Consider the following 23,517-nt stretch of genomic DNA (forward strand, 5'->3'; position numbering starts at 1 on the left):
TCAAACAAAGTCAGTCAAGGCAGCTTTGAGGAGGGTTCATAGAATGTATCCGTGATAGGTTCCATTACATATTATTTGAGGAAGCTATCCTCGAACTGGTCAGGAATAATTGATGATCTCAGTTAGAGATCCTCATGGAAGGAGCAATCACAGTATGCTTGAACTTAAAGTACAAATAGAGGTGAGAAAGTAAAATCTAATACTAGTGTCTTATGCTTAAACAAAGGAGACTACAATGGGATGAGGGAGGAGTTAGCTAAGGTAGGCTAGGAGCAAAGACTATATGGTGGGACAATTGAGGAACAGTGGAGGAATTTCAAAGCAATCTTTCACAGTACTCAGCAAAAGGATGTACCGGTGAAAAGAAAAGACTAGGAAAAAGGGACAATCAGCCACAGATAACTAAGGAAATAAAGGAGATAGCTAATTGAAAATGAATGCATACAAAGTGGCAAAGATTAAATGGCAAACTAGGAAATTGAAAAATCTTTAAAACAAAGGTCAACAGAAAGCCATGAGAAAAGCTACAAATGGACAAAGTGAGGACTGCAGACACTGGAGATCAGAGTCAAAGGATGTGGTGCTGGAAAAGCACAGCTGGTCAGAGGCAGCATCCGAGGACCAGGAGAGTCAACATTTTGGGTATAAGCCCTTCCTGAAATGTCGACTCTCCTGCTCCACTAATGCTGCCTGACCAGCTGTGCTTTTCCAGCACCACACTCTTCGACTAAGATTATGAGTGTAAACTAACTCAGAATATACGAACAGATAGCATACATCTTTACAAATACATTAAAAAAAAGAGTGGCGAAGGAAAACATTGGTCCTTTAGAGAGCGAGAAGAGGGATTTAATAATGGGAAACAGCTGAGGTATTGTGTGTCGTTCTTCACCATGGAAGACACAAGTAACATGCTAATAATTGATGACAAGGAAGCTATGGCAGGTGAGGACCAAAAAACAATTACCACTAAAGAGGTAGTATTGAGCAAACTAATGGGGCTAAAGGTGGGCATGTCTCCTAGCCATGATGAAATGCATCCCAGGGTACTAAAAGAAGTGGCAGGAGAAATAGCAAATGCACTCAATTTACCAGAACTCACAGGAGTCTGGAGTGGTTCTGGCAGATTGGAAAACAGCAAATGTGTCACCACTGGTTAACAAAGGATGTAGGCAAGGTAGGTAACTATAGGCCCATTAGCTTAACTTCTAAATGAGGGAAAATGCTTGAATCTATCGTGGAAGAAATACTAAGACATCTGGATAGAAATTGGGCAGATGTAGCTTGAGTTCATGAAAGGCAGATCATCTTTAACTAACTTACTGAAATTCTTTGAGGACATTACGAGTGCAGTGGACAATGGGGACCTGGTGAATGCAGCGTATCTGGTTTTTCAGAAGACATTTGACAAGGTGTCATACAAAAGGCTACTGTACAAGATAAAGCTGCATGGTGTTACAGGTAATGTATGCGCATGGATGAAAGACTGGTTGACTAATAAAGCAACGAGTGGGGATAAATGGTGTTTTTCTGGTTTGTGATCCATGGTGAGTGGAGTGCCTCAAGGTGAAGTGTTGGGACTGCAATTGTTCACAATTTACATATAGATGATTTAGAAATGCAGTATACTGTCAAAGTTTGCAGATGACTCTAAAACGAGTAGTACAGCAGACAGTGTCTACAGAGGAATATAGATAGGTTAAGTGAATGGGCAAGGGTCGGACAGGTACAGTACATATTCATAATGTGAGGTCATACATTTTGATCGGAATAACAGCAAACAGACTATTTAAATGGCAAAAAACTGCAGCATGTTGCTGTGCAGAGTGAACATGGGTGACCTTGTTCATGAATCAAAGTTGGTTTGCAGGTACAGTAGATAATTAAGGTGGTAAATGAAATATTGTCTTTCATTGCTACTGGGACAGAGTTTAAAATTAGGGAGGTTATTCTGCAGCTGTATGGGATGCTGTTGAGTACTGGTCTCCTTACTTGAGGAATGATGTACTGACACTGGATGAGGCGCAGAGGAGGTTCACTAGTTTGATTCCAGAATTCAGGGGGTTGGCTTATGAAGAGAGGATGTAGACTAGGACTAGACACATTGGGATTAAGAAGAATGAGGGGGAACCTTATAGCAACATAGAATAAGGAAGGAAATAGATAAGACAGAAGCAGAGAGATTAATTTCACCTGCCAGTGGAAACAGAGTGAGGGGGCACAGCCTCAAAATAAGGGGGAGCAGATTGAAGACAGAGTTGAGGACGAACTTCTTCACCCAAAGCATTGTAAATCTGTGGAATTCCCTGCCCAGTGAAGCAGTGGAGGCTGCCTCACTGAATGTTTTTAAGACAAAGATAGATAGATTTTTGAACAGTGAAGGAATTAAGGGTTACGGTAAGCGGACAGGTAAGTGAAGCTGAGTCCACAAGAAGATCTGGCCACCTCATTATAGGAAGGGTACAGAGGAGATTTACCAGGATGCTGCCTGGATTGGAGGGCATGTCTTGTAACGAAAGGTTGAGTGAACTCGGGCTTTTTACATTAGAGGGAAGGAAGGGAGAGGTGACTAGCTAGAGGTGTACAAGATAATGAGAGGCATAGATAGAGTAAATACAAAGAACAAAGAATGTTACAGCACAGGAACAGGCCCTTCGGCCCTCCAAGCCTGAACAGATCCATATGCTTTATCCCAATCTCCTGTCTATTTTCTAAGGGTCTGTATGCCTTTGCTCCCTGCCCATTCATGTATCTGTCTAGATACATTTTAAACAACACTATCGTTCCCACCTCTACCACTTCCACTGGCAATGTATTCCAAGCACCCACCACCATCTGAGTAAGTAACTTTCCACTGCATATCTCCCTTAAACATTTCCCCTCTCACTTTGAACTCGTGACCCCTAATAATTGAGTCGTCCCCTCGAGGGGAAACTTTCTTGCTATCCATCCTGTCTACACCTTTCATGACTTTGTAGGCCTCAATCAGGTCCCCCTTCAACCACCTTCTTTCCAATGAAAATAATCCTAATCTACTCAACCTCTCCTCATAGCTAGCACCCTCCATACCAGGCAACATCCAAGTGAACCTCCTCTGTACCCTCTCCAAAGTATCTACATCCTTTTAGCAATGTGGCTGTACGCAGTATTCCAAACGTGGCCAAACCAAAATCTTATACAACTCTAACATGATCTGCTAACTCTTGTACTCAATAACCCACCTGATGATAGAAAACATGCCATATGCCTTCTTGACCACTCCACTGACCTGCGTTGCCACCTTCAGAGAACAATGGACCTGATGTACAGAGAGAACTGGGTATTCAATTTTCCATTTATAGTTCACTCTGGAATCACATCTTCCAAAATGCATCACCTCACATTTGCCCGGATTGAACTCCATCTGCCATTTCTCTGCCCAGCTCTCCAGTCTATCTATATTCTGTTGCATTCTCTGACAGTCCCCTTCACTACCTGCTACTCTACCAATCTTAGTGTCATCTGCAAACTTGCTAATGAGGCAACCTACACCTTCCTCCAAATCATTTATGTATGTCACAAATAACAGTGTTCCCAGCACGGATCCCTGTGGGACAACACTGGTCACAGTTCTCCAATTTGAGACACTACTACTGTCTCCTGTTGCCCAACCAGTTCTCTGTCCATCTAGCTAGAACACCCTGGACCACACGCGACTTCACCTTCTCCATCAGCCTACTATGGTGAACCTTATCAAATGCCTTACCAAATTCCATGTATAGGACATCTACAGCTCTTCCCTCAATCAACTTTGTCGCACTTTCAAAGAATTCTGAGAGGTTTGCAAGACACGACCTTCCCTGCACAAAACCATGCTGCCTATCACTGATAAGCCCATTTTCTTCCAAATAGATATATATCTTATCCCTTAGTATCTTCCTTAATCTTACCTGGATTATCCCTGCTGGCCTTCTTAAACAAGGGAACAGCATTAGCAACTCTCTAATTCTCTGGGATCTTCCCCATTTTCAAGGATACTGCAAAGATCTGTTCAAGTCCCAGCTGTTTCCTCTCTTGCTTCCCTCCGTAACCTGGGATAGATTCCATCTGGTCCTGGGCACTTGTCCACCTTAATGCCTTTTAGAATACACAACATTTCCTCCCTCCTTATGCCAACTTGACCTAGAGTAATCAAAGATCTATCCCGAACCTCAACATCCATCATGTCCCTCTGCTCAGTGAATACTGATGCAAAGTACTCATTAAGAATCTTTTTTTGACTCTACGCATATCTTTCCTCCTTTGCCCTTGAGTGGGCCAACCCTTTCCTTAGTTACCCTCTTGCTCCTTATATATGAATAAGAGGCTTTGGGATTCTCCTTACATTGCTCGCTAAGAATATCTCATAACCTCTTTTAGCCCTCTTAATTCCTCATTGCAGATTACTTTTCCCCAGGGCAAAAATGGGTTTCACTTTGGAGGGTCATCATTTTAAGGTGATTGGAGGAAGGTATAGAGGAGACGTCAGAGGTAGGTTCTTTATGCAGAGAGTGGTGGGTGTGTGGAAAAGGTGAGGACTGCAGATGCTGGAGATCAGAGCTAAAGAATGTGTTGCTGGAAAAGTGCAGCAGGTCAGGCAGCATCCAAGGAGCAGGAGCCCTTCTTCAGGATGGGTGTGTGGAATCCAATGGCAGTGGTGGTAGTAGAGTCAGATACATTAGGGAGACTTAAGTGACTGCTAGACAATTTACTGCCGTCCATATGCTTGAGGGGTGTGTGGGTTAGACTGATTTTAGATTAAGATAAATGCTCAGCACAGCATCATGGGCTGAAGGGCCTGTTGTGTGCTGTAGTATTCTAAGATTAGTCATGGCTTGAAGGTGGCTTGAAGTGTGGAAACTTCAATGCCAGAAGTATAAGAAATAAGGTAGGTGAGCTTGCAGCATGGGTTGGTACCTGGGACTTCGATGTTGTGGCCATTAGAGACAGGGACAGGAATGGTTGTTGCAGGTTCCAGGGTTTAAATGTTTTAGTAGGGTCAGAGATGGGGGTAAAAGAGGGGGAGGTGTGGCATTGCTTGTCAAGGATAGTATTACAGCAGTAGAAAGGGTGATGGAGGAAGACTTGCCATCTGAGGTAGTTTGGGCGGAGGTTAGGAATAGGAAAGGTGAGGTCACCCTGTTAAGAGTTTTCTACAGGCCTCCTAATAGTCCGAGAGAAGTAGAGGAAAGTATGGCGAGGATGATTCAGGAGAAGAGTGAAAGTAGCAGGGTGGTTGTTATGGGGGACTTTAACTTCCCAGATATTGACTGGGAAAGCTATAGCTCGAGTTCGTTAGATGGGTCGGTGTTTGTCCAATGTGTGCAGGAGGGTTTCCTGACACAATATGTAGACAGGCCAACAAGAGGTGAGGCCATACTGGATTTGGTTCTAGGTAATGAACCAGGCCAGGTGTTAGACTTGGAGGTAGGTGAGCACTTCGGGGGCAGTGACCACAACTCGGTGACTTTTACTCTAGTGATGGAGAGGGATAAGTGTGCACTGCAGGGCAACAGTTATAGCTGGGGGCAGGGAAATTATGATGCAGTGAGGCATGACTTAGGATGTGTGGATTGGAAAAATAGGCTTCAAGGGAAGAACACAAATGATATGTGGAGATTGTTCAAGGAACAGCTAATGGGTGTCCTTGATAAGTATGTACCAGTCAGGCAGGGAGTAAAGGGTCTTGTGAGGGAGCCGTGGATTAATAAGGAATTGGAATCCCTTGTGAAAGGGAAGAGGGCGGCCTTTATAAAGATGAGGCGTGAAGGTTCAGTTGGGGCGATTGAGAGTTATAAGGTAGCCAGGAAGGATCTAAAGAGAGAGCTAAGAGCAGCGAGAAGGGAACATGAAAAGTCCTTGGTTGGGAGGATTAGGGAAAACCCAAAGACTTTCTATAGGTATGTCAGGAATAAAAGGATGACGAGGGTAGGTATCGGTCCAGTCAAGGATAGTAGTGGGAAGTTGTGTGTGGAGGCGGAGGAGATTGGTGAGACACTAAATCAATACTTTTCATCAGTATTCATTCAGGAACAGGACACTGTTGCTGATGCGAATATTGAGTCACAAGTGATTAGAATGGATGGCCTTGAGGTACGTAGGGAAGAGATCTGGGGAATACTGGAATGAAAAGAGATAAGTCCACTGGGCCTGATGGCATTTATCCTAGGATCCTCTGGGAAGCTAGGGAGGAGATAGCGGAGCCATTGGCCTTGATTTTTATGTCGTCGTTGTCTACGGGAATAGTGCCAGAAGACTGGAGGATAGCGAATGTGGTCCCCTTGTTCAAGAAGGGGAGCAGGGATAGCCCGAGTAACTATAGGCCAGTGAGTCTCACTTCTGTTGTGGGCAAAGTCTTAGAGAGAATTGTAAGGGATAGGACTTATGAACATCTGTATAGGAATAATGTGATCAAGGATAGTCAGCATGGTTTTGTGAAGGGCAGGTCGTGCCTCACAAACCTTATTGAATTCTTTGAGAAGGTGACCAAGGAAGTGGACGAGGGTAAAGCAGTAGATGTGGTGTATATGCAAGGCGTTCGATAAGGTACCCCATGGAAGGCTAATGCAAAAACTACGGAGGTATGGCATTGAGGGTGCATTAGAGGTTTGGATTAGGAATTGGCTGGCTGGAAGGAGACAGAGGTTGATGGTAGTTGATGGTATAGGTTCATCTTGGAGCGCAGTTACTAGCGGTGTTCCACAAGGATCTGTTTTGGGACCATTGCTGTTTGTCATTTTTATAAATGACCTGGAGGAGGGGCTTGAAGGCTGGGTGAGCAAGTTTGCGGATGACACGAAAGTCGGTGGAGTTGTGAACAGCGAAGAAGGATGTGGCAGGTTACAGCGCGATATAGATAAGTTGCAGAGCTGGGCAGTCAGGTGGCAAATGGAATTCAATGTAGCTAAGTGTGAAGTCATTCACTTTGGTGGGAGTAACAAGAAGATGGATTCCTGGGCTAATGGTAGACTACTTGGTAGTGTGGATGAGCAGAGGGATCTTGGTGTCCATGTACACAGATCTTTGAAAGTTGCCATCCAGGTAAATCGTGCTGTGAAGAAGGCATATGGTGTACTGGGCTTTATTGGTAGAGGAATTGAGTTCCGGAGTCCTGAGGTCATGTTGCAGTTGTATAAGACTCTGGTGCGGCCTCATCTGGAGTATTGTGTGCAGTTTTGGTCGCCATACTATAGGAAGGATGTGGAGGCATTGGAACGAGTGCAGAGGAGGTTTACCAGGATGTTGCATGGCATGGTAGGAAGATCGTATGAGGAAAGGCTGAGGCACTTGGGGCTTTTCTCATTGGAGAAAAGAAGGTTTAGGGGAGATTTGATAGAGGTGTACAAGATGATTAGGGGTTTAGATATGGTTGACAGTGAGAACCTTTTTCCGCGTATGGAGTCAGCTGTTACTAGGGGACACAGCTTTAAATTAAGGGGTGGTAGGTATAGGACAGATGTTAGGGGTAGATGTATTACTCAGCAGGTTGTGAGTTCATGGAATGCCCTGCCAGTAGCAGTGGTGGACTCTCCCTCTTTATGGTCATTTAAGCGGGCATTGGACAAGCATATGGAGATTATTGGGCTAGTGTAGGTTAGGTAGGCTTCGGTCGGCGCAACATTGAGGGCCAAAGGGCCTGTACTGCGCTGTACTTTTCTATGTTCTATGTTCTATGGCGAAGCGAGCTCAATGGGCCAGAGGGCCTCTTGCTGCTCCTGTTTTTTAGGTTAAACTTCCTGCCTTTCACTTTCAAGTTAAGCCCCAGTTCTTGACCCTTCGACTTTTTATGCATCTTATCCAAGCCACTTAATCTTATACATCTCTCCCAGTAGTGACCACCACCCTCAACCCTCTCTGCTCCAAAGAAAACCAGAGTATATCAAGCCTCTCTTCATCACTGAAAAGTTCTGTCCCAGGCAACACTCTGGTGAATTTCATCTGCAGCCCTCCAGTCCAATCACATTCCTCTGATGGAGTGTGGTGGCCAGAAGTGCACATCATACAGCAAAAAGTCTGTGGAGAATCAATCTCCCTGCCCATATTATCTACGTGGCAACTGAAAAAAACATCTCCTCTGCTTTCTCAAATGCCATATTAACCTGTTCTTCCAGCTTCCGTGATCTGTGGGTAAACACCCCAACAGATCCCTCAGTTCATGAGCTTCCTCACATCCCACCATTCATTGAGTACTCCCTTGTTTTCTTCATTTTTCCAAAGTGCATCAGCTCACATTTATCAGACTTAAATTCTGTCTGTCACTGACCAAGACATTTATATCTTCACATCACCTAAACTTAATTCCTCTCATGGTCAACCAACCAGCTAATCTATGTGTTATCTACTAATATGTTAACACACACTCCATAGAACAATACAGCACAGTACAGGCCCTTCGGCCCTTGATGTTTGTGGTAAGAGTAGATTAGATTCCCTACAACGTGGAAACAGGCCAACACCAACCCTCCGACGAGTAACCCACCCAGAGCCATTCCCCTACCCTAAACTTACCCCTGACTAATGCACCTAAGACTAAGGGAAAATTTAGCATGGCCAATTTATCTGACCTGCACATCTTCAGACTGTAGGAGGAAACCAGAGTACCCAGAGGAAACCCATGCAGACACAAGTAGAATGTGCAAAATCCACACAGACACAGTCACCCGAGGCAGGAATAGAACCGAGTCCCTGGCACTGAGGCAGCAGTGCTGACCACTGAGCCACCGTGCTGCCCAGGTCCATGGTGAGATCTAAGATCAAACTAACCTACATACTACCATTTTACTACCATCCATGTGCCTATCCAAGAGTTGCTTAAATACCCCTAATGTATCTGACTCTACCACCACCACTGGCAGTGTATTCCACGCACCCAGCACAGCATAAAGAACCTACCTCTGACATCTCCCCTATACCTTCCTCCAATCACCTTAAAATTATGCTGCCTTGTGACTGCTGTTTCTGCTCTGGGAAAGTCTCTCTGGCTATCCACTCAATGCCTATCATCTTGTGCACCTCTATCAAGTCACCTCTCATCCTTCTTTGCGCCAATGAGAAAAGTCCTAGCTCCCTCAACTTTCTTCATAAGACATGCCCTCCAGTCCAGGCAGCATCCCAGTATATCTCCTCTGCAGGAGAAAGTGAGGACTGCAGATGCTGGAGATCAGAGCTGTCTTTTTCTATTTTTTGAGGTGTAGTCTAGGGAGCTTCTTTTTCTATTTTTTGAGGTGTATCTCCTCTGCATCCTCTCAAAAGCTTCCACATCCTTCCTATAATGAGGCGAGCAGAACTGAACACAATATTTCAAGTGTGGTCTAACCAGGGCTTTACAGAGCTACAGCATAAACTCATGGCTTTTAAGCTCAATCCCCCTACGAATGAAAGCCAACACACTATTCACATTCTTAACAGCCCTATCAATTTGAGTGGCAACTTTGAGGGATCTATGGACTCCAAGATCCCTCTGTTCCTCCACACTGCTAACAATCCTGCCTTTAACCCTGTATTCTGCATTCAAATTTGACCTTCCAAAGTGAATCACTTCACACTTTTCCAGGTTGAACTCCATATGCCACTTCTCAGCCCAGTTCTGCATCCTGTCAGTGTCCGGTTGTAACCTACAATAGCCCTCCACACTATCCACAAAACCACCAACCTTCATCTCATTTGCAAACTTACTAACCCACCATTTCACTTCCTCATCTAAATAATTTCTAAAAATCACAAACAGCAGAGGTCCCAGAATAGATCCCTGAGGAAAACCACTGGTATCTGATCTCCAGGCTGAATACTTTCCATCTACTGCCACCCTCTGTCTTCTATCCGCCAGCCAATTCTGTATACAGACAGACAAATTTCCCTGTATCCAATGCCTCACTTTCTGAAGAAGCCTATCACAGGGAACCTTATCTAATGCCTTGCTAAAATCCACATAGACCACATTCACTATTGACCTTCAACGTGTTTTGTCACATCCTCAAAGAATTTAATAAGGTTTGTGAGGCATGAACTGCCCCTCACAAAGCCATGCTGACTGTCTCTAATCAAACTATGATCTTCCAAGTAATCATAAATCCAGTCTCTCAGAATCCTCTCCAATACTTTGCCCACCACAGACTGGTCTGTATTTCCCAGGGTTATCCCTACTCCCCTTTTTTTTTTGAACAAAGGAATAACATGCTCAACCTTCCAATCATCTGGCACTACTGCAGTGAACACTGAGGATGCAAAGATCATCGCCAAAGGTGTGGCAATCTCTTCCCACAGTAACCTAGAGTCTCTCCTGTCTGGCCCATGGGACTTAGCTATCATTATATTTTTCAAACGTTTCAGCACATCTTCCTTAACAGCAGCTTTTCAAGCATATCATCCTGTTTCACACTGCCCTCACAAAAATGACAAGGTGCCTCAGTCGTGAATACTGAAGTAGCACCAGAGATCCGGGTTCAATTCCCACCTCAGGCGACTGACTGTGTGGAGTTTGCACATTCTCCCAGTGTCTGCGTGGGTTTCCTCCCACAGTCCAAAAATGTGCAGGTTAGGTGAATTGGCCATGCTAAATTACCCGTAGTGTTAGGTGAAGGGGTAAATGTAGGAGAATGGGTCTGGGTAGGTTGTGCTTCGGCGGGTCGATGTGGACTTGTTGGGCCGAAGGGCCTGTTTCCATACTAAGTAATCTAATCTAATCTAATCTAATCTAATCTATCTCCTCCAACTCCAGGCACAAGTTCCCTCCATTATCCTCATTGGTTGCACCCTCCCTCTGGAATCCTCTTGTTCCTCACATAAGGAGTGGAATACAATAGACAATAGGTGCAGGAGTAGGCTATTATGCCCTTCGAGCCTGCACCACCATTCAATATGATCATACCTCAGGGTTTTCCTTAATCCTACCCGCTGAAGATTTTTCCTGCCCCCTTCTAACCCTAAATCCATTCTTCAGTTCCTTCCTGGCTACCAGGTAACCCTCTAAGAGCCCTGTCTGATCCTTGCTTCCCCAACCTTAATTAAGCTTCCTTCTTCCTCTTGACTGCATTTCTGTTTTTCAGCGGCAACAGCAACCCGAAGGGTGGGAGCTTGCACCAGGGGCCTGCCGGGAGCGGTGAGTCACTGATTTGTGCTTTTAAGTTTGAAGTCAGAGAGCAGAGATTTCTGGGAAAGGAGGGACTTCTTATTTTTATTTCCATCCTGCTATATAAGTCAGTGTCTTCTCAACCAGAGACCCTACCTCTGTAGGGCCTCCCACCCAACCACCTCCTCTAACCTTAAAGACCAGGGACATATCAGGTAAGTATCTCTTTTTTGCTTTGTGACTAGGAGCTGGAGCTGGATGAACTTCGGATCATTCTGGAGGCAGAGGCTGTGACAGATAGGAGTTACAGGGAAGCAATTACTCCAAGGCACGAAGAAAGCTGGGTGACTGTTCGAAAGGGGAAAAAACACAGTCAGTGGAGGGATCCCCTGAAATACATGTATACCGTTTTGGATACTGTTGAGGGGGACAACTTCCCAGGGGCAAGCAGTGGGGCCCAGGTCTCTGGCACAGAAGAAAAAGAGGGAAAAGAGGAGAGAGTGTTAGTCATTGGGGACTTGATAGTTAGAGGCTCAGATAGAAGGTTTGTAGGGAACGAATGAGATTCACGGTTGGTGTGTTGCCTCCCAGGTGCTAGGGTCCGTGATGTCTCAGATCGCATCTTTGGGCTCCTGAAGGGAGAGGGTGACCAGCCTCAAGTTGTTGTCCATGTAGGTACCAACGACATAGGTAGAAAGAGGGATAGGGATGTAAGGCAGGATTTCAGGGAGCTAGGGTGGAGGCTGAGAGCTAGAACAAACAGAGTTGTTATCTCTGGATTGTTACCCGTGCCAAGTGATAGCGAGGCAAGGAATAGGGAAGGACATCAGCTAAACACGTGGTTGCAAAGATGGTGCAGGAGGGAGGGTTTCAGGTTTTTGGATAATTGGGGCTCATTCTGGGGAAGGTGGGACTTGTACAAACAGGATGGTCTTCACTTGAACCAAAGGGGTACGAATATCTTGGATGGGAAATTTGTTGGTACTATTCGGGTGGGTTTAAACTAGCTCAGCAAGGGAGTGGGAACTGGAGGTGTAGCTGCAGTGCACAGGAGGATGAGAGTAGGAAGGACAGGGACAGGATTTCAGGGTCACAACAATGTGCTGGTATACAGCAAACTGGTTTGAAGTGTGTCTACTTCAATGCCAGAAGTATCCGAAATAAGCATGGATAGGTACCTGGGACTTCGATGTTGTGGCTATTTCGGAGACATGGAGAGAGCAGGGCGAGGAATGGATGTTGCAGGTTCCAGGGTTTAGATCTTTCATTAAAAACAGGCAAGGTGGTGAAACTGAGGGAGGTGTGGCCTTGTTAGTCAAGGTTAGTATAACGGTGGCTGAGAGAACTTTTGATGAGGACTCGTCTACTGAGATAGTGTGGTCTGAGGTTAGAAACAGGAGAGAAGAGGTCACACTGCATGGAGTTTTTAATAGGCCTCTGCAGAGTTCAAGGGAGATGGATGAGAGGATTAGCAAAATTATTCTGGGTAGGAGTGAAAGGAACAGGGTGGTCATTATGGGGGACTTTAACTTCCTCAACATTGATTGGAAATGTTATAACTCTAGTACATCGGATAGATCAGTTTTTGTCCAATGTGAACAGGAGGTTTCCTGACACAGTATGTTGAAGGGTGAACAAGAGGGGAGGCCACACTGAATCTGGTGCTTGGTAATGAACCGGGCTAGGTGTTTGATTTAGTTGTAAGTGAGCACTTTGGAGAGAGTGACCATAATTCAATTACGTTTAGTTTAGCGATGGAAAGGGTTAGGTACATGCCACAGATCAAAAGTTATTAATGGGGCAAAGGCAATTATAATGTGATTAGGCAAGAATTAGGATGCATAGAATGAGGTAGAAAAATGCAGGGGATGGGGACAATCAAAATGTGGAGCTGTTTTAAGGAACAGATATTGCGTGTCCTCGATAGGTATGTCCCTGTCAGGCAGGCAGGAATTGATAAGGTCAGGGAACCTTGGTTTACTCCAAAAATCGCATCTCTTGTTAAGCAGAAGGAGACTTATGTGTTGATGAGGCAAGATGGTACAGATAAGGCGATGGAGAGTTACAGATCAGCTAGAAAGGATTTAAAGAGAGTTAAGAAGAGCAAAGAGAGGACACGAGCAGTCTTTAGCAAATAGAATAAAGGAGAACCCTTAACCTTTCTATAGGTATGTGAGGAATAAAAGGATGACTAGGGTAGGAATAGGGCCAGTCAAAGACAGAAGTGGGAAGTTGAGTGAGGACCCTGTAGAGATTAGAGAGGTGCTAAATAAACATTTCTCATTGCTGTTCACTCAGGAAAAGGAGAAGAATGAGGTATGAGATATTAGACTAGAAAGGATTGAGGTTAGTTACGAAGAGGTGTTATCAATTCTAGAAGGAGTGAAAGTAGACAAGTACCCTGGGCCGAATAGGATTTATCCAAGGATTCTCTGGAAAGCTAGGGAGGAGATAGCAGAGCCTTTGGCTTTGATATTTGAGTCGTCATTGTCTACGGGTTTAATACCAGCAAATGTTGTGCCCTTGTTCAAGAATGGCAGCAGAGATGACCCAGGTAATTATAGACCAGTGAGCCTTATGTTGTAGGAAAGGATTATTAGAGATAAGATTTATAATCATCTAGCAAGCAACAGTTTGATTTCAGATAGTCAACATGGTTTTGTCAAGGGCAGGTTGTGTCTCAAACCTGAGTTTTTTGAGAAGGTGACCAAGCATGTAGATGAGGGTAGGGCAGTTGACGTGGTTTACTTGGACTTCAGTAAAGCCTTTGATAAGGTTCCACATGGTAGGCTGATGGAGAAAATGCAGAGGCATGGAATGGAGGGCAATTTAGCAGTTTGGATTAGAAACTGGCTTTCTGAAAGAGGCCGCGAGTGGTGGTTGATGGAAAATATTCAGCCTGGAGTCTGGTTACTAGTGGTGTTCCACAAGGATCTGTTTTGGGACCACTGCTATTTGTCAATTTTTTAAATGAATGAGACACAGGCATAGGTGGATGGATTAGTAAATTTACAGACGACACTAACGTCAGTGGAGTAGTGGACAGTTTGGAAGAATGTTACAGGTTGCAGGGGGACTTGGATAAACTGCAGAATTGGGCTGAAAGGTGGCAAATGGAGTTCAATGCAACTAAATGTGAGGTGATTCACTTTGGGAAGAATAACAGGATGGCAGAGTACTGGGTCAATTCTTGGTAGTGTGGATGTGCAGAGGGATCTTGGAGTCCATGTACATAGATCCCTGAAAATTGCCACCCAGGTGGAGAGTGCTGTTAAGAAGGCATACAGTGTGTTAGGTTTCATTGGTGGAGGGATTGAGTTCCGGAACTGCAATATCATGCTGCAACTATACAAAACGCTGGTGCGGCCGCACATGGAATATTGTGTACAGTTCTGGTCGCCCCATTACAGGAAGGATGTGGAATCATTGGAAAAGGTGCAGAGGAGATTTACCAGGATGTTGCCTGGTCTGGAGGGAAGGTCTTATGAGGAAAGGCTGAGAGACTTGGGTCTGTTCTCATTGGAAAGGCGGCAGCTAAGAGGGGATTTGATAGAGACATATAAGGTGATCAGAGGATTAGATAGGGTAGACAGAGAAAGACTTTTTCCTAGGATGATGTCAGCTTGTACGAGAGGGCATAACTACAAATTGAGGGGAGATAGATTTAAGACAGATGCCAGAGGCAGGTTCTTTACACAGAGAGTGGTAAGGCCGTGGAATGCCCTACCTGCTAATGTAGTCAACTCAACCACATTAGGGAGATTTAAACAATCCTTGGATAAGCACATGGATGATGATGGGAGAGTGTAGGGGGATGAGCTGAGAATAGTTCACAGGTCGGCGCAACATCAAGGGCTGAAGGGCCTGTTCTGCGCTGTATTGTTCTATGTTCTGTGGAGATCAGAGTCAAAAAGCGTGGTGCTGGAAAAGCACAGTCAGTCAGGCAGCATCCCAGGAGCAGGAGAGTCGACATTTCAAGCACAAGCTCTTCATCAGGAATGTTCGACATGCCTTGTCACCCAAAGTTTCTTCACCCTACCAACCCTTCCTTGCCTCAGTAGGTCAAACCAATCCAGCATTATCAGCAAGTGCTCCCTGAACAGCCTTCACATTTCTGTCATGCATGTTCATGACAACATCAGTTCCTGCCTAATAGCATTGTAATTCCCCCTCCCGCAATTAAATACTTTCCATTCCCATCTGCTCCTACCCCTCTCCATGAATACAGTAAAGGTCAGGGAATTGTGATCACTATCAGCAAAACGATCTCACACAGAGATCTGACAACTGGCCTGGTTCGTTGCCTAACACCAAACCCAATATGGCCTGCCCTCTGGTCAGCCATCTCAACATGTTGAGGCAGGAATCTTTCCTCGACACACAAAGTCTGGTTCAAATAGTTTGGATGGAGCAAAGAGGTTCTAATCAACATCAGCTTGATCTGACCCAGGGAGATCATTGAGGAGTCTACAGAGTCAGTATGGGTGGAAGTCAGAAATAGGAAAGGAGCAGTCACTTTATTGGGAGTTTTCTACAGGCTCCCCTGTAGCAACTGAGACATGGAAGAGCAGAATGGGAGGCAGATTTTGGAAATGTGCAAAAATAACAGGGCTGTTGTCATTGATTGGAACCTGCTTAGTTCAAATAGTTTGAACGGTGCAGTTTTAATCAGGTGTATCCAGGAAGGGTTTCTGACACAATATGTAGAAAGGCCAAGTAGAGGGAAGGCCATATTGGATTTGGTGCTTGGCAACGAAGCATGCCAGGTGTCAGATCTCTCAATGGGAGAGCATTTGGGTGGAAGTGATCAAAATTCCCTGACCTTGACTATACTCATGGAGGCGGATAGGAGCAGACAGTATGGGAAAGTATTTAATTGGGAGAGGGAGAATTACAATGCTATTAGACAGGAACTGGAGGGCCTAAACTGGGAACAGATGTTCTCAGGAAAATGCGCAACAGAAATGTGGAGGCTGTTCAGGAAGCACTTGCTGATAATGCTGGATAGGTTTGTCCCAATGAGGCAAGGAAAGGATGGTAAGGTGAAGGAACGTCAAACATCTAATCAACAGAAAAAAAGGAAACTTACTTAAGGTTCAGAAGGCAAGGATCAAACAGGGCTCTAGAGGGTTCCAAGGTAACCAGGAAGGAACTGAAGGACTTAGGAGAGCTAGAAGGGAGCATGAAAGCTTTAGCAGGTAGTATTAAGTAAAACCCTAACGTGTTCTACATTTATGTGAGGAACAAGTGGATGGCCAGAGTGAGGGTAGGAACTTGTATCTGGAATCAGTGTCGGAGGAAGTAGGGGAGGTCCTTAAATACTTGACTTCAGTATTCACTACTGAAAGGGACCATGACATTTCTGAGGACAGTGTGAAACAGACTGATATGCTAGAACACGATGTTAAGAAGGAGGATGTGCTGAAAATTTTCAAAAACCTAAGGAAAGATAAATTCCCTGCGCGAGACAGGAAATAACCTAGGTTACTACAGATAGTGAAAGAAGAGATTGCTGTGCCTTGCCAAAGACCTTTGCATCCTCACTCTCCACTGGAGTAATGCCTGATGATTGGAGGGTGGCAAATGTTATTCCTTTGTTCAAGAAAGGGTATAAAGATTATCCTGGGAATTACAGACCAGTCAGCCTTGGGTCAATGGTATTGGAGAGGATTCTGACAGACAGGATTTATGATCATTTGGAAAACCATAGTTTGATTAGAGATAGTCAGCATGGCTTTGTGCAGGACAGGTCGTGCCTCACAAATCTTATTCAATTCTTTGAGGATGTAACAATACACGAGGCAGGGTTGCAGGGTGAGCAGCAAATGTGGTAAATGTGGATTTTAGCAAAGCATTTGATAAGGTTCCCCATGGCAAGCTTATTCAGAAAGTAAGGAGGCCTGGGATTCAGGGAAAACTGATCGTATGAATCGAGAATTGGCTGGCTCATAAAAGACAGAAGGTGGTGGTAGATGGAAAGTATTCAGCATGGAACTCTGTGACCAGTTGTGTTCTGCAGGGAACTGTTCTGGGCCTCTGCTCTTTGCAACTTTCATAAATGACTTGGATGAGGAAGTGGAAGGGTGGGGGTTAGTACGTTTACTACTCCAAAGGTTGTTGGAATGGTGGATAGCGTGGAGGGCTGTTGCAGGTTGCACTAAGCAATGACAGGATATAGAACAGGATTGATAAGTGGCAGATGGAGTTCAACCTGGACAAGTGCCAACCAATCACTCTGGAAAGTTGAATTTGAATCAAGAATATGGGATTAAAGGAAGTATTGCTAGCAGTGTGGAAGAACAAAGGGCTGTTGGGGTCCATGTGCTTGGATCCCACATTGCCACTCAATTGGGTTGTGAAGGTGGTGTATGGTGTATTGGCTTTCATTAACAGGGGGATTGAGTTTAAGAACAGTGAGGTTATGCTGCAGCTCTCTAGACCCCTGGTTAGACCACACTTGGAATACTGTGCTCAGTTCTGCACCATATTAGAGGAAAGATGCGGAGATTTACCAGGATATTGCTTGGACTGGAAGGCATGTCTTATGAAGAAAGGTTGAGGGAGCTGGGGCTTTACTCTTTGGAGCAAAGAAGGATGAGAGATGACTTGATAACAGTGACAAGATGTTGAGAGGTATAGATAGAGTGGATCGCCAAAGACTTTTTCCCATGGCAGAAACGGCTATCATAAGGGGGTATAATTTTAAGGTGACTGGAGGAAGGTTTAGGGGAGATGTCAGAGGTAGGTTCTTTACACAGAGAATGGTGGGTGCGTGGAATTCACTGCGAGCAGTGGTAGTAGAGTAAGAGACATTAGGGACATTGGATAGGCACACGGAAGTGAGTACAATGAAGGGCATGTTTGAGTAGTTTGATCTAACAGTAGGACAGAAGGCCAGCATAGCATTGAGGGCCTAAGGACCTGTACTGTTATATTCTATGTTCAAGTCACCCATGACAACAACCCTGTTACTTTTGCACTTTTGAAAAGTCTGCCATACTTTTTTTTGGGCGGGGCGGGGTGGGGGCGGGGGGTGATCTATAGAAAACTCCCAATAAAGCGACTGTTCCCTTCGTGTTTCTGACTTCCACCCATACTGACTCCACAGACAAACCCACCTCAATGGCCTCCCTTTCTGCAGCTGTGATACTATCCCTGATTAGCAATGGCACACCCCCTCTCTTTTACCGTGCTGCCGCCACGTTACCATTATTTAAGAAAGGTGTTAATGACAAGCCAGGGTACTACAGACCAGTGAGCTTGGCGTCAGTGGTGGGCAAGTTGTTGGAGGGAATCCTGAAAGACAGGATGTACATGTATTTGGAAAGGCAAGGACTGGTTAGGGATAGTCAACATGGCTTTGTGCGTGGGAAATCATGTCTCACAAACCTGATTCAGTTTTTTGAAGTAGTAACAACTAGGATTGATGAGGGCAGAGCGGTTTTCGACAAGGTTCCCCATGGGAGACTGATTAGCAAGGTTAGATCTCATGGAATACAGGGAGAATTAGCCATTTGGATACATAACTGGCTCAAAAGGTAGAAGAGGATGGTGGGGGAGGGTTGTTTTTCAGACTGGAGGCCTGTGACCAGTGGAGTGCCACAAGGATCAGTGCTGGGCTCTCTATTTTTCGTCACTTAAATAAACAATTTGGATATGAACGTAGGAGGTACGGTTAGTAAGTTTGCAGATGACACCAAAATTGGAGGTGTAGTGGACAGCTAAGATTACCACAGAATACAACAGGATCTTGATCAGAAGGGTCAATGCACTGAGAAGTGGCAGATGGTGTTTAATTCAGGTAAATGTGAGGTGCTGTGTTTTGAGAAAGCAAATCGGAGCAGGATTTACATACTTAATGGTAAGGTCCCAAGTTGTGTTGTTGAACAAGGAGAAAGTGAGGACTGCAGATGCTGGAGATCAGAGCTGAAAATGTGTTGCTGGAAAAGCGCAGCAGGTCAGGCAGCATCCAAGGAGCAGGAGAATCGATGTTTCAGGCATGAGCCCTTCTTCAGGAATGAGGAGAGTGTGCCAAGCAGGCTAAGATAAAAGATAGGGAGGAGGGACTTGGGGGAGGGGCGTTGGAAATGCAATAGGTAGAAGGAGGTTAAGGTGAGGGTGATAGGCCGGGGTGGGGGCGGAGAGGTCAGGAAGAAGATTGCAGGTTAGGAAGGCCGTGCTGAGTTCGAGGGATTTGACTGAGACAAGTTCGGGGGAGGGGAAATGAGGAAACTGGAGAAATCTGAGTTCATCCCTTGTGGTTGGAGGGTTCCTAGACGGAAGATGAGGCGCTCTTCCTCCAACCGTCGTGTTGCTATGGTCTGGCGATGGAGGAGTCCAAGGACCTGCATGTCCTTGGTGGAGTGGGAGGGGGAGTTGAAGTGTTGAGCCACGGGATGGTTGGGTTGGTTGGTCCAGGTGTCCCAGAGGTGTTCTCTGAAACGTTCCGCAAGTAGGCGGCCTGTCTCCCCAATATAGAGGAGGCCACATCGGGTGCAGCGGATGCAATAAATGATGTGTGTGGAGGTGCAGGTGAATTTGTGGCGGATATGGAAGGATCCCTTGGGGCCTTGGAGGGATGTGAAGGGCGCAAGTTTTGCATTTCTTGCAGTTGCAGGGGAAGGTGCCGGGAGTGGAGGTTGGGTTGTGGGGGGTGTGGACCTGACGAGGGAGTCACGGAGGCAGTGGTCTTTTCGGAACGCTGATGGGGAGGGAAGGGAAATATATCCCTGGTGGTGGGGTCCGTTTGGAGGTGGCAGAAATGACGGCGGATGATACGCTGTAAATAGAGGATGGTGGGGTGGTAGGTGAGGACCAGTGGGGTTCTGTCCTGGTGGCGGTTGGAGGGGCGGGGCTCAAGGGCGGAGGAGCGGGAAGTGGAGGAGATGCGGTGGAGAGCATTGTCGATCACGTCTGGGGGGAATTTGCGGTCTTTGAAGAAGGAGGCCATCTGGGTGGTAGTTTTGGAACTGGTCCTCCTGGAGGCAGATGCGGTGGAGACGAAGGAAATGGGAATATGGGATGGTGTTTTTACAGGGGGCAGGGTGGGAGGAGGTCTGGTCTAGGTAGCTGTTGGAGTCGGTCGATTTATAGTAAATGTCCGTGTTGATTCGGTCACCCGAGATAGAAATGGAGGGGTCTAGGAAGGGGAGGGAGGAGCCTGAGACGGTCCAGGTAAATTTGAGGTCGGGGTGGAAGGTGTTGGTAAAGTGGATGAACTGTTCAACCTCCTCGTGGGAGCACGAGGCAGCGCCGATACAGTCATCGATGTAGCGGAGGAAAAGGTGAGGCTTGGTGCCAGTGTAGCTGCGGAAGATGGACTACTGGCAGGAAAGTAGAGTTGAAGATCATCAGATCAGTCGTAATCTTACTGTATGGTGGAGTACTCAATGGGCTAAATTGCTATTTATGCCCAAAATCTTATTGCTGTCTTTTTGCACCAATTTACTCATTGCTCCAGTTTTCTTATTCTCTTGCCCAGCATGTTGCTGGGCAAATACTCCCAAAATCCTCCCAGTGGGATGCTGCTCCTACACTCAATTCCTAATCCGAACAAGAATGATTTCAGACCCCACATTGCTAAAACAGCTGCATCCTTGCAGACTACAAGAATGCAGTGCTCTCCCTTACAGCAACAACTGCCAGCCGATGCGGGCGGCACAGTGACTCCGTGGTTAGCACTACTGCCTCACAGCGCCAGGGACCCAGGTTTGATTCCAACCCTGGGTGACTGTGTGGAGTTTGCACATTCCCCCCGCGTCTGTATGGGTTTCCTCCGAGTGCTCCAGTTTCCTCCTACAATCACATAGATGTGCAGGTTAGGATGGATTGACCATGCTAAATTGAGTCAGAGGGAAATGCAGAGAAATGGATCTGGGAGAATTCTCTTCGGAGGGTCGGTGTGAACTTGCTGGGCCGAAGGGCCTGTTTCCATACTGTATGGAATCCAATCTTAAAAAGAACTCTGTGCATTTTCACTGCACCAGCTGGTTCAGAGCAGCAACCAACTTTTGCTCTCCCAGCGCCGCAGGGTCGGCAATCCCTCGGGGAGATTTACCGCTGACCTGTTGAATGCAATACAGCCAGTGTGTGGGCGACTGTCGAAAAGTCAGGCAATATGATCAACTTCCGCTGCACGCTTTCCTTTCAGTATCAATACATGCCTCTCCTCCAGCAAAGCAGACAGAGGTTTTGCTATCAGATATCTACATCCATTTCCTACATCAATCATGTCGATTTTATACCGCAGGGACAAGTCAATACCTGCTCAGAACCCATTGCACAAAACGCCTCAGGGCAAGCGACTGGGAGCCAGTGGGAGAGACACCTTCAAGAGTCAAAGCCGTGCACATCCAAACCACAGTGAGGGGCCGGGGAGAGGGAGAAGGGCGAACCCGGGAAGCGCTCTCCTCCGGGCCCGGGCTCGGGCCCAGAGCCGGGACCCGGACCCTGACTCTAACTCGGTCGAGCGCAGCACCCAGATTACTCAGCAGCCAGGCGGGTTTACCTAAACTCCAGCACCGAAAACGATCTCCTCTCCGAAATTCCGCTCGCAATTGAGACTACGCTCCACACACGGACCGGAGCTGCCAACTCGGCTCCGGGCAGCTTTCCCCGCCCCCTCCGCTCAGGCCCCGCCCCCCGATTATTCCCCCATTTAGGCCCCGCCCCTCCATTTAGCCCCTGATTAGGCCCCGCCCCTTGATTATACCCTTGGTTAGACCCCGCCCCCTTAATAATGCTCCCTGGTTAGGCCCCGCCCCCTTAATTATTCTCCCTGATCAGGCCCCGCCCCTGATTAGGCCCCGCCCCTCCAGGTTCGTCCCCCGAATAGGCCCCGCCCCTAATTATTCTCCCTGATTCAGCCCCGTCCCCTAATTATTCTCCCTGATTAGGCCCCGCCCCCTATTACTGGCCGCTGTCTCTTGATTCCCAGCCCCGCCCCCTCCTCACGACCTGGTCTCTTCCTGCCCGCACGGTTACCTGAACAATCCCGGTCACGTGCTGTTGTTCCTTTCTGCCAGTTCTATCAGAGGGTTGAATACTCTTAGATATCACGCTATCAGCCTACAACCATGTCTATCAAATAATATTTGTATATTTGGTTTTAAGTCCTTATTATACCTGCTGTATGCATTCAGATTTTTTTATCATTATGACTTATTTTAAAGCTAAATTCTGCTGTGTATATTTTTTGCTATTAAGAATTTTATTGACATTTTCACAGCCCTGCACCTCTGGTCTCTCGTTTTTCTTATATTTTTTAAAATTTCCTTTCAACTTATCGCAACACCCGCCGTCCCCCGGATACAGTTTTGAGTTTAATGCCCTAGCTACAACATTAGTCTCTCATTCATCAGGACACTGTTCCCGACATAATTCACATGAAGATCAGAGGGATGTTGGTGTGCATATCTACCGGTTTCTGAAGACATCAGAACTGGCAGATAAAGTGGTTGCCGAGGCTTGGAGAAGAGCGGGGACGTTGTTCTAGTCCTCTAAGTTAGTCCGTACCTAGAGTATTGTGTGCAGTTCTGGAATCCGTATAATTGGAAGGATATGATAGCACTGGAAAGGAAATTTATCAGAAAGCTGCCTGTGCTGGAGACTTTAAGTTATGAAGAGAAATTAAACTGGCCAGGGTGGTTTTCTTTCGAGCAGAAGAGAGGGGACATGATTGAAATACATAAAATCGTGAGGGGCATAGATAAGGTTGATAGGAAGAAACCTTTCCCCTTGATGGGGATCAATGACCTGAGTCATGGATTTAAGATATAGGGCAGAAAGTTTCAAGAGGTTGAGAGGAAAATCTTTTACCAGGGGTGTGATGGGAATCTGGAACTCACTGCCTATAAGGGTAGTGGAGACGGAAAACCATTTAAGAAGTATTTAGATGTGCACTTGCATTGCCAAGACATACCAGACTATGGGCTAAATGCTGGAAAATGGGATTAGAATCGTGGCCAAAGAGCCTTTTCCTGTCTTCTATGACTTTATGTAGCTCTTCTCAATGAAACAATACTTTTTCCCCAATACTAGTGCCACAGTACGTGAATTATAATCCATTTCTGCCAGATCAATCTGTAAACTGCACATTTGCCCAATTAGTCTTACGTACCCTATGTCAATTTGCATGTGATGGATTAATAATCTGGAGATTATTACCTTTGTGATTATGTTTAATAATTTAACCTACATGACACTTATGATCTCTCAGCAGAATTTCTCTCTCAGTTCTAGAGATGTCACTGGCATATAGTGGATGATGAGAACTGGAACCCTCTGTTCCCTCCCCAAATTCCTCCTAAACTCCTTTAACATTGGCACCAAGTAGCCTCAAAGTCCTTGGATTCTCTGTACTTGCTGCTGAGAACAGTATCTAATTCCCCCAAACATGGTACCGTGTATGTCTCACTAGCACTATGATTATA

General features: G+C 45.9%; 1 protein-coding gene across 1 annotated transcript in view; it reads right to left on the bottom strand.

Moving 5' to 3' along the window:
• Nucleotides 1-21,705, bottom strand: part of LOC140496207 (coiled-coil domain-containing protein 102A-like) — a 197,460-nt gene extending 175,755 nt beyond the window's left edge. The window contains exon 1 of the mRNA XM_072595705.1: nt 21,594-21,705. The gene's annotated coding sequence lies outside the window, so the exon portion shown is untranslated. The remainder of the gene's footprint in view (nt 1-21,593) is intronic.
• Between the last annotated feature and the right edge of the window lie 1,812 nt (nt 21,706-23,517).

This window comes from Chiloscyllium punctatum, chromosome 26, assembly GCF_047496795.1.
Source record: "Chiloscyllium punctatum isolate Juve2018m chromosome 26, sChiPun1.3, whole genome shotgun sequence".
Classification (NCBI taxonomy): Eukaryota; Metazoa; Chordata; class Chondrichthyes; order Orectolobiformes; family Hemiscylliidae; genus Chiloscyllium; species Chiloscyllium punctatum.